Source organism: Melospiza georgiana, chromosome 31, assembly GCF_028018845.1.
Source record: "Melospiza georgiana isolate bMelGeo1 chromosome 31, bMelGeo1.pri, whole genome shotgun sequence".
NCBI classification, from domain to species: domain Eukaryota; kingdom Metazoa; phylum Chordata; class Aves; order Passeriformes; family Passerellidae; genus Melospiza; species Melospiza georgiana.
In genome coordinates, this window is record NC_080460.1 from 755,469 (window position 1) to 768,991 (window position 13,523).

Sequence of the window (13,523 nt, forward strand, 5' to 3'; positions counted from 1 at the left end):
GATGAGAAGGTTCGGTAATTAAAACTTCCATCCGTCAACGCTTTGCTCCCAGAGATAATTGTGTGGCTCCCGCAGATGTATGTTTTGTGTGGAATTAACCCGTGGGAACTGGGGCTGCTGTGGCTGAGGGGATGGGATGTGCCAGGGGCTGCCCAGGATTCCAGTGGGACATCCCGGGGTAGGTGTGATCGTGCTCTGGTTGGGAATTTTCTGGGAATTTTGCTTTTTGTCTCAGTTTATTGCATGGGCAAGTGCTTTAGATGCACTTTATCTTCACCTGCAAATCCCAAAACTGCAGGGATGCACCTGCCATAACAAATATTGATTTTACATGAATTTTATTAATTACAGAGCCAAACTGAGTTGAAAAAACAGATAAATCTGATGAAAATAATACAATTTTTCTTTCCCCTTGCCCCATCCTTGGATTTTCCCAGCATGCCCAGCCTGTGATGTGCCAATGTGGGCGTCGTGGGGCACTTGGAATTTCAGAGCCTTTAACAAAGGTGACACTGGAGAAAAAGCTGCAAAGATCCCTCCCCTCATCCCAACTCCAGGATTTATTTTTGAGGAGACCCTTAGGAAGCACTGCCCCCACAGAGGCTGTAGCCCATTTGGGTTTCAGAGCTCCCATGGGGTGATCGATGGCAGATCAATGAGCCCCAAGGGGACCTGTCACCCTGGTGGTGTCTCCTGACATGCCCTGGACCCGCCTGGGCTTTTTCAAAAGCAATTAATGGCATTTGGGGTGGGCAGGAGGGTTTATAGCAGCAGGCAGGTTCCTCTTGATGCTTGAAAGTTGAAATTGTGGGGTTTGGAATGGTGTTGAATTATGGGGGATCTGGAACACCTCCCCTTCATCTTGCTGGCATTATCCTCATTCTTCTCAGCTCCTCCTGATTCCGTGGAGCTTCCCTGCTCTGGCCTTGGATATTTTTAGGGCTGGGAAAGGCCCCAGACTCATCTGGGGTTTTTCAAAAGGAATTAATGGCATTTGGGGTGGGTATGAGGGTTTATAGCAGCAGGCAGGTTCCTCCTGGCACTTGAAAATTGAAATTGTGGGGTTTGGAATTGTGTTTAATATGGGGGAGTTGGGTATGGCTCCCCTTCATCTTCCTGGCATTATCCTCATTCTCCCCAGCTCCTCCTGATTCTGTGGAGCTTCCCTGCTCTGGCCTTGGACATTTTTGTGCTGGGAAAGGCCCCAGACTCGTCTGGGCTTTTTGAAAAGCAATTAATGGCATTTGGGGTGGGCAGGAGGGTTTATAGGACATTTTTAGGGCTGGATATGGCTCCCCTTAATCTTCCTGGCATCATCCTCGCTTTCCCCAGCTCCTCCTGATTCTGTGGACCTTCCCTGCTCTGGCCTTGGACATTTTTAGGGCTTGGTAAGGCCCCAGACCCACCTGAGTTTTTTCAAAAGGAATTAATGGCATTTGGGGTGGGGATGAGGGTTTATAGCAGCAGGCAGGTTCCTCTTGATGCTTGAAAGTTGAAATTGTGGGGTTTGGAATTGTGTTTAATATGGGGGAGTTTGGTATGGCTCCCCTTCATCTTCCTGGCATCATCCTCGTTCTCCCCAGCTCCTCCTGATTCTGTGGAGCTTCCCTGCTCTGGCCTTGGACATTTTTAGGGCTGGGAAAGGCCCCAGACCCACCTGGGCTTTTTCAAAAGGAATTAATGGCATTTGGGGTGGGTATGAGGGTTTATAGCAGCAGGCAGGTTCCTCTCAACACTTGAAAGTTGAAATAGTGGGGTTTGGAATGGTGTTTAGTTATGGGGGATCTGGTATGGCTCCCCTTCATCTTCCTGGTATCCTCCTCGTTCTCCTCAGCTCCTCCTGATTCTGTGGAGCTTCCCTGCTCTGGCCTTGGACATTTTTAGGGCTGGGAAAGGCCCCAGACTCGTCTGGGCTTTTTCAAAAGGAATTAATGGCATTTGGGGTGGGCAGGAGGGTTTATAGGACATTTTTAGGGCTGGGAAAGGCTCCAGGACCTCTGGAATTCTGGGCTGGGTGTGCTGAGGGAGTCCTTGCTCCATCACTCTCCCCACTCCAGGCAGGTGTTGCTCTCCCTGATTTTCAGGGGGCTCTGGGAGCAGCCGGGCTCTGCTGGGTTTCTCTGGGGTGTGAAAGCTGCTGGATGGATGCACGGCTGAAAAATCAGGAATTGGGAATTGCCGGGTGCTGGGTGGAGGGCAGCGAGGCGTGGGAGAGGCAAACACAGCCTGACCCTGCTGCCACCCTCCCCTGGGATTATCCAGGCATCTCCCAGCCCGGCTCTGGCATCTGGGACGATGCCTCGAGCCTGCTCGGAGCCCGAATTTTGGCAGCAGACGCCCTTGAGCAGCCCTTGCCAGGTCCCTTGCTGGCAGGGAATCCTGCTCCGTCCTGCTCTGCCGCTCCAGCTGCACTTCCCAAACATCACCTCCCACTGCAGGGAGCATCCCGGGGAGCTCAGCCTCAGCCCCGGGCTCGGAGCATCACTCCCGGAGCCTTCCTTCCCTCCTCCCCTGCAGCATCTTCCTTCCCCGCCAGCACAGGAGCCTTTTTTCCATGGATGAGTAATTCTTCCCAATTTGGGGGCTCCTTCCTGCGCTGTAACAACCCCGAGCTCGCCTGCCTTTTTCTTTTTCCAGCTGCCATCTCCAGCAGAAATTCCCCTTTTTTATAATCTTTTTTTTTTCCTTTTTTTCCCCGGCAGGAGGGGAGGGGCGGGGGGGGATCTCGGTTATACAATCCGAGGGTTGGGGCGACTATTTTGGATCCCTCCTTCCTGCCTCCAAATTGCAGCTCCGAATGTGACAAGTTACAAAACACTTGAGTCATTTCTCTCTCTGTCGAGCGCACTGCCTTTTTCCCCCACAAGGGTTTGGGTTGGTTTAAATGGGAAAAAAAAAAAAAAAAATAAAAAAAGAAAAAAAAAGGAGGATGGGGATGAGGATGGGGATGGGGATGGGGATGGGGAGGGGGGAAAAGGCGGCTCCCAGCCCGGGGGGCTGCGGGCAGCCCCCACGCAGGGGAACTCGCGGGGCTGTTTATGTAAGATGCTCATGTTCTGCTGAGCTGCAGCGAGAGCTGTTGTCGATTCCCAGGAAAACCCACGGCTGCCCACGTAGGATCTCCCGAGCAGGGTTGTGTAACGGGGAGCCAGGCAGCCGGGAGAGGGGGGGGGGGTCGGGAGATCCTGCTTTGGGAGGGGGGGAAAGCAGGGATGGCTGCGTTGGAAGGAGTGGGAAAAGTCCTTGGTGCAGAAAATGCGGCTGCCGGGATGTGAAAATGTGCTGCCAGGAGGTTTTGGGGTGCTCTGGGCTGCTCTCACCTCTCAGCACAGATTTGGAATTAATTGAGTCACTGGGTGACTTCCCAGCATCCCTGTTTCCTTTGGATTTCTTGGGAGGAAAGGGATTTTTGTGATGAGATTCAGTGTTGGAGTGGAAGAAAACAGCGGCGGTGGTTTGGTGGAGGAGGAGGTGGCCTGATCCTGAGCGCTCCTGCTGCTCCTGGGATTGTCCCAAGGGGAATTTCAGGTTGGATTTCAGCAGGAATTCCCTTATGGGAAGGGTCGGTAAACCTTGGAAGGGGAAGTTTGGAGTCCCCATCCCTGGGGGTGTCCAAGGAACACCCAGATGTGGCACTCAGTGACAAAGTGGGGATGGGGCACAGCTGGGACTCGGTGATCCTGCAGCTCTCTTCCAACCTGAATGATCCAAGGATTTGGGGGAAAAATCCCTCATTTCCCACTGTCTCCAGTGGATCTGCACCACCAGCCTCAAAACCTGAGGGAGGGGCTCCAAACCAGCTCCGCACCCCACCAAAATCACCATTTTAATGCTTTTTTTCCCCCATAATCCCAAAAAAACCGGGGAATGTTGGTGGCTGGTGCTGCTCCAGGCCGTGAGGAGAGGAGCCCTGTGGAGGTGCTGGGATGGGAGCTGCGTGTGTTACATTTTTATCCCTATTTATTCATGCAGAGCCGAGGCGCGGGGCGAGGCGCCCTGCTCTCCATGAGAATGCTCCTTCATTTACATCCTCCCTCCTTCCCCACAACTGAACTTATCCGGGTTATTTTTATTCCTCATGTGTATTTTTTTTTTTTCCTTTTTTAAATTTTTTTTTTTTTTAAGAAAGATTGGGGGAAGGGGAGGAGAAAAGAAAAAAAAAAAAAAAAACCAAAAAACCCAAGCATCACCACCCGTCTAAATTCACCTTATTTTTACTTCTATTAAAATTTCCCCTCTGGAATTTTGATAAGCCAGAAAAAAATGAGGCACACGAGCGAGCTTCACCCGAGGGGAGAGCTGAGGCCCGGGGATGAGGGGGAGGAATGTGTTTTGGGGCAAAGAGTAAGTTTAGAAGTATTTTTCTCTTAACTGGAGCACTTAGCTGCACTGCAAGCCATTCATCTTGTGCTTTAATAACTCATTCTCCCTGCGAGATGGGATATCACAGCCCTGGATATTGCTTTTCTTGGGATCCAGGATCCAAGATGAATCTGCTTCCTCTAATAAAATACATTGGAATTTTATTGGAATTGGAATTGAAAGAGTTTTCTGCACCCTGATTTCCCCCTGTATTTTGGGTGTTGAGCTTTTCTTTGCCCCAAATCCCCCTTGCTGGCCTGGTATTTATTTATTTCCCTTCCCTAATGATGGAAATACAAATTCCCTCCTTCCCCCCCATCCCTGGGGAGCTCCAAGTGCTGCCATTTGCTTCGGGCTGTCTCTAATCAATCGATAAATGAGATATTTATGATTTACAGAGGATATTTTACATCCGGGGTTTTCCCTTGCTGTGGGAGCTGTTGCATTTTTGGGGCGCCATGTGGTTTGTGACCATTTTATCCTTTTCCTGCCACTTTTTAATCAACAATCCATCCCCCCCGGAGCAAACATTTCCCTGTGCAGCAGCTTGTGCCTGTCCCCTGGGGGTGTGCCGAGTGTGCAGGGCCGGGGAAGGAGGTTGGGAGCTTTAGGAATCCTGGAAGGATTTTTCTGGGAGCAGAGGGAGCTCTCGGCTCGCAACTCCGCCGCTTTTTGCAGGGGATGAAAAAAGCCTGGAACAAAACTTCTCCCTTTCATGTTGCCTTTTCGGCCCGGCTGTCTCTTAACTACGCATTTGATCTCGGCATCTCGGCGAGAAGGTTCAGAGCCTGATCAGGAATTAATGGGAAGCAGGAATGAAGCAGCGGATCAAAGCGCGGCGGTGGCAGGGGAGGGGGGACGCGCTGTGGTGGCACTAAAGGGACACGGGGGACACGGCCAGGGGTTGTCACCTCCAGGGCTCCAGGGGCTCGTGGGGTTGTGTCTTCAGGGGTTTTCCAGGGTTTGGGAATGCTGGAGGCATCCCCGCACGGATGGGAATTCCCTCGTTAAATAAATATTTGGTGATGGGGAGAGGAGGGGAGGCAGCAGAGCTGCTGAAGCCCCCGAAATGCTGGGCTCCCCGAAATGCTGAGCCCCACAAAATGCTGAGCCCCACAAAATGCTGCACTGCCTAAAAATGCTGAGCCCACCAAAATGATGGGGTCCCCAAAATGCTTCACTCCCCCGAAATACTGGGTTCCCCGAAATGCTGAGCCCCACAAAATGCTGCACTGCCCAAAAATGCTGAGCCCACCAAAATGATGGGGTCCCCAAAATGCTTCGCTCCCCCGAAATGAAGGGTTCCCCGAAATGCTGAGCCCCACAAAATGCTGCACTGCCCAAAAATGCCGAGCCCACCAAAATGATGGGGTCCCCAAAATGCTTCACTCCCCCGAAATGATGGGTTCCCCGAAATGCTGGGCTCCCCGAAATGCTGAGCCCCACAAAATGCTGCACTGCCCAAAAATGCTGAGCCCACCAAAATGATGGGCTCCCCAAAATGCTTCACCCCCCCGAAATGATGGGTTCCCCGAAATGCTGAGCTCACAAAAATAATGGGGTCCCCAAAATGCTTAGTCCCCCAAAATGCTGAGGCCCCCGAAATGCTGGGTTCCCAAAAATGCTGAGTCCCCCCAAAATGCTGAGCCCACCAAAATGCTGGGGTCCCCAGAATGCTTCATTCCCCCAAAATTCTGAGCTTCCAAAGTACTGAGCCATCCAAAATGCTGCACTCCCCCCCCCCAAAATGCTGAGCCCTCCAAAAATGCTGACCTCTCCAAAATGCTGATCCCCAAAATGCTGCACTGCCCCAAAATGCTGAGCCCCAAAAATGCTTCACTCCTGCAAAATGCTGGGTTCCCCAAAATGCTGCTACTCCCCAAAATGCTGCACTGCCAGAAACACTGAGCCCCCCAAATGCTGCAGAACCCCAAAAATGCTGAGCCCCCAAAATACTGCAGACCCCCCAAAATGCTGAACCCCCAAAATGCTGCAACTCCCCAAAATGCTGCGCTGCCAGAAATACTGAGTCCCCCAAATGCTGCAGAACCCCAAAATGCTGAGCCCCCAAAATGCCAAGCCCACCGGAATGCTAAGCCCCCCAAAATTATGCTAAGCCCCACAAAATGCTGCAGCTCTCCAAAATGCTGTAGCTCCCCAAAATGCTGGGTGCCCCCAAAATACTGAACCCTCCAAAATGTTGCACTGCCCCAAATTGCTGAGCCCACCAAAATGCTGAGCCCTCTAAAATACTGAGTCCCCCAAAATGCTGAGGTCCCCAAAATGCTTCACTCCCCCAAAGTGCTGAGCCCCCAAAATGCTGCAATCCCTTAGGATGCTGCAGCCCCCCAAGATGCCCCAGCCCCCCAAAATTCTGCGCCCCCAAACATTCTGCACCCCTTAAGATGCTCCCCAGCCCCTTCCCCATCACTCACAGCCCAGAGGAGGACAAGGACAGAGCCAGGATTGCCCTGGGGTGGCAGCAGTGTCTTGCACCCACCAGATTTGCAAAATCAGAGTTTTTCTCTACTGAAACTGTTAAATTCCTGCCTGGACACGGCTGTTTTGGGGGGATAACCCTGGATGGGAACAGGGGGCACGTGTGGGGTCAGGATTGAGTTGGGACTTTGCCCTGGTTTGTGGGGCAGCTGCTGGACCTCATCCTGTCCTCGCTGCTCCCGGGAGTTCTCCCTCCTCACAGAGGGGCAGGTCACAGCAGCCTGCGGATTTGCCAAATTTCTTCCAGCTGGAGTGAAAAGCCTGGGAATTTGGGTGGAGAGCTGGCCATGAGGGAGATCAGGGCTCCTGGTGGCTGGGGACTGGAGCAGCTTGGCTGCTGGGTTGTGATCAGTTTGGCCTTTTCCTTTTCCTTTTCCTTTTCCTTTTCCTTTTCCTTTTCCTTTTCCTTTTCCTTTTCCTTTTCCTTTTCCTTTTCCTTTTCCTTTTCCTTTTCCTTTTCCTTTTCCTTTTCCTTTTCCTTTTCCTTTTCCTTTTCCTTCTCCTTCTCCTTCTCCTTCTCCTTCTCCTTCTCCTTCTCCTTCTCCTTCTCCTTCTCCTTCTCCTTCTCCTTCTCCTTCTCCTTCTCCTTTTCCTTTTCCTTTTCCTTTTCCTTTTCCTTTTCCTTTTCCTTTTCCTTTTCCTTTTCCTTTTCTTTAAATCTTTTTCCTTTTCCTTTTCCTTTCCCTTAAATCCTTTCCCTTTCCCTTTCCTTTAAATCCTTTCCCTTTCCCTTTCCCTTTCCCTTTCCCTTTCCCTTTCCCTTTCCCTTTCCCTTTCCCTTTCCCTTTCCCTTTCCTTTAAATCCTTTCCCTTTCCCTTTCCCTTTCCCTTTTTCATGGGATATCCATGGTCCAGGAGAGGCTGCTGGCAGAGGGAGCTGCTGTCTGGCACCTTTCCCTTTGGAAAGTGAAGGAATGTTTGCCAAGCAGGATTTTTGTTACCTTTTGGTCTTCTCTTGTTGGAATGTCACTGTGGGGACAGAGGAGAGATGAGCAAAGCCGCTCTGGCCCCTGCAGTGACTGCAGCCTTCACACATGTGGTTGTCCCAGCAAAATCCAGTATTTGGGATAGGGATACCTGCAGGTGGATGGGGGGATCCCTGTGGGGTCCCTACCTGAGCGATGCCACCCCTATCCCACCCAGACACCCAGAGTTTAAACCCCAACAGACACCATCTTTCCAGGAAAATCCTTTATAAACCATGTAACCACCCACATCCAGGGCAGGAATTGCCCTTTTCCCAAGGGCTTGAGGCCACAAGGCAGAGCTGTGGCCAAGGAAAAGCTCAGGTTCCTCTTTGCACACCTCAACACACCAAAAAACCTCCTCCACGAGGCCAAGCGTGCAATTAAAACCCCGCTACGCGCACACACAAACCCGTGGCAGCCTCCAAAGAGTGAATTAAATGACAATGAAAGGCAAATGCCAGCTCTGGCAAAACCCTAGGAAAGGAGCCATCAGCTCTCTGCAGCGTCCTGGGAATTTCAAACCACGCCAATGGAATTTGGCCGCTCCATTTCATCCGCTGTCAATCAGCGTCGCTGCTACTGATGCTTCCTCCTCGTTTGAGATCCCCCATTTCTTTTGGCCATGCCCAGAGCGCAGTTGTATCCCAGCCAGGCAGCCCTCATCACCAAGCGATTAAATCAGCGGGAAAAAACCCAGGAGAAACGTCTCCTCTCAGACATAATAGTAAAAAGGGGGCGGCAGGGACAGGAGGGGGGCGACGGCTCCGGGTCTATTTCTGCTCTGATGTGTCCTGGCGCCTCCAGAGCCTTCCCCGGGTGCTGAGCTGTGATCACCAGCTGCAGGTGGCAAAGCAGAGTGTGCAGGGAAGGCTCCTGCACCAAGCTGGGTTTTCCTGGTGTTCCAAAGTCGCTGGGTCGGGGGTTGGTTCTGTTTTGGGGCCTGTTTTGGGTTCTGTCCTGCTGCAGCTGTGCTGGGTTTCTGTGGGTGCTGTCGCTGGTGGAGGGATTGGGGTGTTGGGGAATGTGAGTGTCACAGCAGGGCCTGAGCATTGACATGCAAGGGTGCTGATCCCTGAACATTCTGATATCTGAGGGTCCTGATCTCTGAGCATCCTGATCCTTGGGTGTCCTGATCCTTGGGCATCCCAACCCCTGAACCTCCTTTTCCCTGGACATGCTGGCATCTGAGGGTCCCAATCCCTGAACATTCTTATATCAGAGGGTCCTGATCCCTGAGCACCCTGATATCTGAGGGTCCTGATCTCTGAGCATCCTGATCCTTGGGCAACCTGATTCCTAAGCATCCTGATCCTTGGGCATCCCAACCCCTGAACATCCTTTTCCCTGGACATGCTGACATCTGGGGGTCCCAATCCCTGAACATCCTGATATCTGAGGGCCCTGATCCCTGGACATTCTCATATCTGAAGGTCCTGATCTCTGAAAATCCTGATATCTGAGGGTCCTGATCCCTGAGCATCCTGATATCTGAGGGTCCTGATCTCTGAGCATCCTGATCCTTGGGCATCCTGATCCTTGGGTGTCCTGATCTCTGAGCATCCTGATCCTTGGGCATCCCAATCCCTGAACATCCTAATCTCTGAACACCTTGATCCCTGGGTATCCTGATCCTTGGGCATCTGGATCCCTGAACATCCGGACCCCAGAATATCCTGATCCCTGAACATCCTGATCTCTGAGTATCCTGATCCCTGAGCATCCTGATCTCCAAGCATCCAATCTTCTGAGCATCCTGACCCCTGAGCACCCTGGCTCTGACCAACCCTCTCTCCAAGCATCCTGACCATCCCAGCCTCCAATCATCCCAACCCCCAACCATCCCAGCCTCTGAGCATCCTGACCTCTGAGCGTCCTGACTCCCAAGCATTCCATCCTCCAAGTCCCCCAGCTGTTGAACATCCTGCCCCTGCAGCATCCTGCCTCCAAGCATCCCTGGCCCTGAGCATCCTGGCCCCATGCCTTCCTCGGGGGCAGCTTCCTCCCAGCCTCTAAAATCAAGTGCTTTAATAACAGGCTGTAAGAGGACCGTGGAGAGAGGGGGGAAATAATTGTGTGATCCAGAGTTATCAGTTCACCAAGTGTTTCCTGGCCTAGATTTGGCCATACCCAGGATAACATTGAGTCATGAGGGCTGCCTTCATGAGAATGCCTGTCCCTACGAAACACCAGTCTGACCATTCCAACCCTGTTGTGTCCAAGGGTACCTGAACCCCTTTTTCCTGCAGGAATTTGCAGCAGCAGCATGACCCTAGCTTTGTGTGTGTCAGTCCTGGGCTGTTGGAAGTTGCTTTTATTTGTTTTATGGTTGTTTTTATTTCTTTTTAAGGATTTTATGTTTAAACATAAAGATTTAGGGAATCCCACACTGCTCCAGCAGCTCCAGCCACTGCCACCACACCTGGGCTCAGATCCCAACTTTTCCCACACAAAACAAAACCTCTGGGGCTGGGAATCCAAAATTTGCCATCCCACAGGACCGTCCACGAGCGGCTGCACATCTGGGCTGGGGAGTGACGGCTCTGGGGGGTTGTTTGTTTGGGAAACAGGATCAGAAACAAGCCCTGGAGTTGTGGTGTGGCCCCAGCACAGGGCTGGGCCAGCCACTGCTTTTCCATTCCAGAAATGTCACTGAGTCACGAATGACTCAGAATTATAATGGGAGACATTTCCAACCCTGTGCATGACTCGGAGACGTCTTCCAGGGATATTAGAGCTGTTTGTAAAGTCCAGGCCTTGCCCTGGCGCTGTCCCTCCCTCCCCGGCTGCTCGGTGTCCCCCCCTTGGCCAAGGTGACAGCCGGGATGTGGCTGAGGCTGCTCCTCTGTGTCCTGCAGGATCAGGGGGACGTTCTGTGGGATCAGGGGGATGCATTAATGCTCCCCATCAGGTGGCAGGTGTCTATTAACGTGCCTCCCATCACCGCTGCCTCCAGCCTGCCCTTGACCCGGGGCTGGCCCAGCAGACAGCTCCGTGTCACGCGTGACCCCCGTGGGTGACCTCAGGGATTTTGGCTGCCAGAGGGGGGGGATCTGTGTCTGAGCATCATCAGGGCTCTCTCTGCCGCCCTTCCCTCCCCTTTTCCACGCTGGGAAATTTCCCTCCTGCTCCTTGGGGACAGATTTATGAGGTGTCCCCCCCTCACGGATGCGGTGGCACCGAGGGGCAGCGCTCCCCTCAGAGATCCCTCAGCGCCTCCTCTTCCCACAGCTCACCTCATCCCGGCCTCCAGAGCCAATTAATTAATCAGGAATGAATGGAGGGAGGCGTTTGATCCAGTCAGACCAGTTCAGGGCTCTGGGTGGCCGCTGTGGGTTCCCGGTGCGACGCCGTGAGCCGCGCGCTTCCCTCCTCGCTGGAAATACTTTCTCACCAAATAGCATTAAATATTCCTGAGCTGTGAACATCTTGGACTGATTTTATTTTCCATAAATAAACTTGTTGGGAGATATTTGGAGATGGGCCTAAGCTGCAGAGCTTGGACTGGCTCCCAAATCTCGCTGCTGTTTGGGCTCGAGGGGTTGGTTCAGGATTGTTTCGAGCTTTATTTCGGTTTTGTGGAGTTGGGATTAAAGAGGTGCCCTCAAACAGGACCTTTCCCAAAATCCCTGATCCCATCAAACGCTGTTGATGGCAGGAGAGGGGATCACAGGTGTTCCCTCCCCTCCAGACATGGCTTTAGGGTTATATCTATAGGGGTGGGCATTTTGGAAGCAGCATTTCCAGTGGGATCAGCTGGATTCTTCCAGAGGTACCAAATCCCAGTTTATTGGGCTGGGACCATGGATGCTCCGTGTTTTAGGCACTGTGGGGTTTTGGGGCACCAATCCATCCTCATCACACAGACAAGGTGCCCCTTGCCCAGCTGGAGATGCCTCCAGCCTATCCCAGCTGGAAATTTGTTGCTTCCCAGATTGGACAAAGAAAAGCAGAAAAAGAGAGATAAAAAAAAAAAAAGGAAAAAAAAAAAAAAAACAAACAATGATGTTTATTTATTTTCCAATGGGGAAATGAAGTGGGAGAGCTGCAAGGACATGTTTGCAAACCTGCTGCTGGCACAGCTCACCCAGAGGAGGCCGGATCCGGATCCGTGGGGCAGGGAGGTTTAATTCCCATCCTTCCCCAGCAGGGCCGAGCGTTTCCCTGCGCCTGATTAACAGTGACAAGGACAGGATTGCTCTTTTGGTGAGCGCACATGCTCCCCAAACCCCCGGCCATCCCTCAGCCTCGCCTTCCCTTCTTCTCCCTCAATGCCCAGGTTTACTCCGGGGGAAGAGGAGTCTAATCCGCCCTGTAAACTCTGTCACATCCTCATTAATTTGGCCATGTCTCCCTCGCTCGCCTTAGGGAAGCATCTCATTTTTAACGAGGCTCCGGGGGGGGCAAGGGCTTCATTTTGACAGCTGAGGTGGGAAAGGTGCAGCGTCAGGGCTCGGGCAGCTCCGGGGGCTGCGCTCCCTCGGCAGCTCCGGGAATGTGGAATTTCCTCCGCCTTCTTCCCTCACTGGGCTGAGGCCGCTGCTCCCGAATTTCCTGGGGGTTAAAGCTGAGATGGGCACAGCCCCAGAGCCCAGGGGTGCTGCTGGTTTTCCACGATTTTCCACTGCCATCCCAGTGTGAGGCACTTGCCAACCTTTAGGAGAACCCCATGGCTCAGGACCTGCTGCCCTGGCCAATTCTGGCCAATTCTGGCTTTTTCCACCCCCCCATCATTCCTAAATTTGAACATTTTGTAGTGAAATCTCATGGCATGGTCTTAATTCCAAAGAATATTGTGAATATATTCCAAATAATCTTACGTATATTCCCAATTATTTTTAATACATATTATATATATTCCTAATATTTTATATATATTATGTATTTTCCTAATATATTATATATATCATATATATTCCTGATATATTATATATATCATGCATTTTTCCAATATTACAAATATATATAATATATATAATGTATATTCCCGATATATTATATATATAATGTATTTTCCCATTATTCCAAATATATATAATATATATAATGTATATTCCCAATATATTATATATATAATGTATTTTCCCAATATTCCAAATACATATTATATATATTATGTATATTCCCAATATATTATATATATTATGTATTTTCCCATTATTCCAAATATATTATATATATATTTTATATTCCTGATATATTATATATATCATGCATTTTTCCAATATTACAAATATATATAATATATATATTTTATATTCCTGATATATTATATATATCATGCATTTTTCCAATATTCCAAATACATATTATATATATTATGTATATTCCCAATATATTATATATATAATGTATTTTCCCAATATTACAAATACATATTATATATATTATGTATATTCTCAATATATTATATATATCATGTATTTTCCCAATATTACAATTATATATAATATATATATAATGTATATTCCCAATATATTATATATATTATGTATTTTCCCAATATTACAAATATATATATATAATGTATATTCCTGATATTTTATAGATATTATGTATTTTCCCAGTATTCCAAATACATTATACCTATATTGTGTATAATCCAAATATATTATCGATATTATGTATTTTCCCTATTTATTATATATAATATTTATATTCCAAATATATTATATGTATTATGTGTTCCCCCAATTT

The 13,523-nt window shown here is 49.9% G+C and overlaps 1 protein-coding gene across 1 annotated transcript in view; it reads left to right on the top strand.

The window, feature by feature from the left end:
* Nucleotides 1-13,523, top strand: part of PEBP4 (phosphatidylethanolamine binding protein 4) — a 101,710-nt gene that overhangs the window by 15,142 nt on the left and 73,045 nt on the right. The gene's annotated exons all lie outside the window — the stretch shown is intronic.